General features: G+C 42.7%; 1 long non-coding RNA gene across 1 annotated transcript; it reads right to left on the reverse strand.

Moving 5' to 3' along the window:
* Positions 1 to 138: 138 nt before the first annotated feature.
* On the reverse strand, positions 139 to 1,016 carry LOC123172558 (uncharacterized). The gene is made up of 3 exons (XR_006485637.1): positions 695 to 1,016; positions 432 to 552; positions 139 to 349 (listed from the first exon to the last, which is right to left on the reverse strand). It is a non-coding gene; the product is annotated as an uncharacterized lncRNA (long non-coding RNA).
* Positions 1,017 to 4,740: the final 3,724 nt, after the last annotated feature.

Raw genomic sequence — 4,740 nt, forward strand, 5'->3', positions numbered from 1 at the left:
AAATAAGGATTGGTGAGATATTAGAACACTGTAATCATTGCATTGAAGAGGGGTTGTGCAGGAAAGAAATAGAGGGTGACCAAGCCAAGAACCATGCTGCTAAAGGTTCTGTTGCCTGAGTACTAAGGGTGACGGGAGAGTGCAAGGTGAGGTAGCTTATATGCACAGATGCTTGTACTAAAGAAAACAGAAAGTCACACCTACTGCCTTAAGCGTCACCAGCAAGTGGCATACATCATCCACCATGAGTCAACCAGAAACTGAAGATTGATTACTTCCTTCAAACCACAGCGGATCGATTTCGTCCGTTGAATAGACAAACAGCCGCTCCGGTTCGTATCAACCATCTCTGCGTACAAGAGAAGCCACTCCAGGACGTGTATATGGGGATGGGTTTGGGTAACAAATCACATGAACTCAATAAAACTTACGGTATTCTCATTCGGATCAACCAAATTCAGGTACTAAACTTTGACAACTTCCGGTTCAGATCACTTGAAGTCTCTAATATACTGATCACCTTGACACCTTCTGTTGACATCTACAAAGGATCTATAAATAAGATGTAGATAATTAGAAGTTGCACACGAAGGAACCCGTTTTAGAGCCATTTGAGCCCCTCGAACTAACGCACGCCCTGAACCCCTCCCAACCGAGAGGCCCCAATTGAAACCAGTCAGATGTCTATACGTACCTCCGGCTAGTTGCTCGACATGCTGGATCTGGGGACGGCGCGCCTGAGGACTCTAGATATGGCTTGAAAAATCGGACTTGTGCTTCAGGGATGTAGTGCGCCACTGATTTGGGGATAGAGATCGTCGTCGGCTCGAGAAAAAGATGCTCCCTGCTGCACCTTTTGGGAAGACATGAGAAGGAGAACAGCGGCGGCTAGGCGTAGACGGAGGCGCCGCTCCGACGGGGCGGTTGAGGGGCTGCGAGATGAAGATCATGGTGGCGGCGGCACACCTAGGGTTGGCGAAGGTAGGTCATGCGTGAGATGAGAGCGAGGAAGGAGCGTCGTGGGGTATGGCTGCATGGATGGAGGCTCGTAGAAGCCCATTAGGCCCAATTTCAGACCAGGTGTCCAAAATAGTCACCGGAGCAGCGGCCCGACAAGGAAGCGCTCGGTTTTAGCTAAGACAACGAAGCGGGATTAAGAGTAAATCTGACGGCCGAAAACGACGTGGACTGATGATCCAAAGGCTGAAAATGCTAATAGCCTGAGAGGGCTGGAAAGGTGCTCAGTTATAATATATCTAAATAGCAATGAAGTTTAGCTTGAAAATAATGTATGCAAAAGATGCAGTGAGAAAAAATAGTAAAAATCTTACCATCTTTCTTAAATAGATGTGACTGTAGTTCAATACGAACACTGTTGGTCGCACGTTTTGAGTACTAAGATTTTCAAATTCAGAAAAATAATTTCTCTTGACAGCATTAAGATCCTCAAGCCATGAAATATAATGACTTATCTCCTCGCAGTTTAGTTCAGCCCTGGGATAGTGGACGGTCCTGTCTACCAAGCGCTGGACATGTTTGCTTGAATGGAAATAAGCTGTCAATAGAAATTAGTTGTCAACTATTTTTAAAAAAACAATATCGAAGACATAAATATGGTTGAGAAAGTCACATAATGGTAGAACTGGAGGCGTCTGTACATCAACCCAAATGTCTCTATTACCTTCAATATCATCTTCGGGACGAATATCAAAGGTGATAAACATATCAGGCTCAAATGCATAAGCCTTGCATAGTGCTTGCCAAGTTTTGCATTCAAAATAGGTGTGGGTGTCTCTATTGTATAAGTTGACGTTGAAGGTATAACCATGCTCGGTCTTCAAGTAAACCCTTTTTACCTTCATAGTTTTGTTAGGACTGAAACCTATCTTATCGAAGACAAAAATTCTTGCATGGCAGGGGATACGCTAGTAGAATAGTGAAAATTTAAAATTATAAGTTGAAGCAAATGAAACATAAGTCATGCATATGCTTAATTACGAAAAAAGACTTGTCGTTGTGACTTACTGTATCCACTTCGAAGGTCTCATCCAGCTTGATGTTGATGCGCCTATCATCAACTAGGAAATTTCTGCCACACAGGCCGCATTGGTCTTCACAGTATTCACACATAATGAAACCGTTTTCATCGTCAGACGACATTTCCTATGTTCATAGGTGAAACATTAAACACTTATTAGTTATATTAATTCAACTAATTAAACTAAGAGGGGGAATCGACCATGGAGGGCCTCTACATCAAAATCCTTGCCCCTCCGATGAGTTGTGAGTAGTTTACCAGAGACCTACGGGTCCATAGTTATTAGCTAGATGGCTTCTTCTCTCTTTTTGGATCTCAATACAATGTTCTTCCCATCTCTTGTGGAGATCTATTCGATGTAAACTCTTTTTGCGGTGTGTTTGTCGAGATCCGATGAATTGTGGGTTTATGATCAAGTTTATCTATGAATAATATTTGAATCTTCTCTGAATTCTTTTATGTATGATTGAGTTATCTTTGCAAGTCTTTTCGAATTATCAGTTTGGTTTGGCCTACTAGATTGGTTTTTCTTGCCATGGGAGAAGTGCTTAGCTTTGGGTTCAATCTTGCGGTGTCCTTACCCAGTGACAGAAAGGGTTGCAAGGCACGTATTGTATTGTTGCCATCGAGGATAACAAGATGGGGTTTATATCATATTGCATGTGTTTATCCCTCTACATCATGTCATCTTGCTTAATGTGTTACTCTGTTCTTATGAACTTAATACTCTAGATGCAGGCAGGAGTCGGTCGATGTGTGGAGTAATAGTAGTAGATGCAGGCAGGAGTCGGTCTACTTGTTATGGACGTGATGCCTATATACATGATCATGCCTAGATAATCTCATAACTATGCGCTTTTCTATCAATTGCTCGACAGTAATTTGTTCACCCACCGTAATACTTATGCTATCTTGAGAGAAGCCTCTAGTGAAACCTATGGCCCCCGGGTCTATCTCTTATCATATTTGCTTTCCATCTAATTTTATTTGCATCTTTACTTTTTGCATCTATATCATAAAATACCAAAAATATATTTATCTTATCATTCTATCTTTATTAGATCTCACTTTCACAAAGTGGCCGTGAAGGGATTGACAACCCCTTTATTGTGTTGGTTGCGATTTCTCACTTTGTTTGTATAGGTGCGTGGGACTTTTGAGGAGCCTCCTACTGGATTGATACCTTGGTTCTCAAAACTGAGGGAAATACTTACGCTACACTTTGCTGCATCACCCTCTCCTCTTCGAGGAAAACCAACGCAAGCTCAAGACGTAGCAAGAAGGATTTATGGCGCCATTACCGGGGAGGTCTTCGCTCAAGTCAAGACATACCAAGTACCCATCACAAACCCATCTTCCTCGTATTTACATTATTTGTCATTTGCCTCTCGTTTTCCTCTCCCCCACTTCACCCTTGCCGTTTTATTTGCCTTCTCTTTCCCAATCTCCTCCTCCCTCTTGCTTGCCTTTTGTTTGTTCGTGTGTTTACCTTGTCATCATGTCTAGTTCCTTATCCGCTCCTATGTCTTCCGAGTTTGAAGTTCTTCATTTCAAGCAAAGGCAAGGAGAAAATTTAAAAGATGCTTGGTATAGGATGATGGAATCTTATCGCAAGTGCACCCTGGAGGTGAACTTTATAATTCTTCTTCGTAATTTTTATGTTGGGTTAAATATGACGCATAGGCAACTCTTGGATTGCATTGCCAAGGGAAATTTCATTGAAATTGATCCCAGTATTGTGCATGAAATTATAGAGGGAATAGTGGGAACTGTTGGAAATATGCCCTAGAGGCAATAATAAAAGTATTATTATATTTCATTGTTCATGATAATTGTCTTTTATTCATGCTATAACTGTATTATCCGGAAATTGTAATACACGTGTGAATACATAGACCACAATATGTCCCTAGTGAGCCTCTAGTTGACTAGCTCGTTGTGATCAACAGATAGTCATGGTTTCCTGGCTATGGACATTGGATGTCGTTGATAACGGGATCACATCATTAGGAGAATGATGTGATGGACAAGACCCAATCCTAAGCATAGCACAAAGATCGTGTAGTTCGTTTGCTAGAGCTTTGCCAATGTCAAGTATCTCTTCCTTTGACCATGAGAGCGTGTAACTCCTGGATACCGTAGGAGTGCTTTGGGTGTATCAAACGTCACAACGTAACTGGGTGACTATAAAGGTGCACTACAGGTATCTCCGAAAGTATCTATTGTTTTATGCGGATCGAGACTGGGATTTGTCACTCCGTATGACGGAGAGGTATCTCTGGGCCCACTCGGTAATGCATCATCATAATGAGCTCAAGGTGACCAAGGTGTTGGCCACAGGATCATGCATTACGGTACGAGTAAAGTGACTTGCCAGTAACGAGACTGAACAAGGTATTGGGATACCGACGATCGAGTCTCGGGCAAGTAACGTACCGATTGACAAAGGGAATTGTATACAGGGTTTGATCGAATCCTCGACATCGTGGATCAACCAATGAAATCATCGAGGAGCATGTGGGAGCCAACATGGGTATCCAGACCCCGCTATTGGTTATTGCCCGAGAGTGGTCTCGGTCATGTCTGCATGTCTCCCGAGCCCGTAGGGTCTACACACTTAAGGTTCGGTGACGCTAGGGTTGTTAGGAAGACTAGTATGTGACTACCGAATGTTGTTCGGAGTCCCGGATGAGATCCCGGAC

This window comes from Triticum aestivum, unplaced genomic scaffold (assembly GCF_018294505.1).
Source record: "Triticum aestivum cultivar Chinese Spring unplaced genomic scaffold, IWGSC CS RefSeq v2.1 scaffold27871, whole genome shotgun sequence".
NCBI classification, from domain to species: Eukaryota; Viridiplantae; Streptophyta; class Magnoliopsida; order Poales; family Poaceae; genus Triticum; species Triticum aestivum.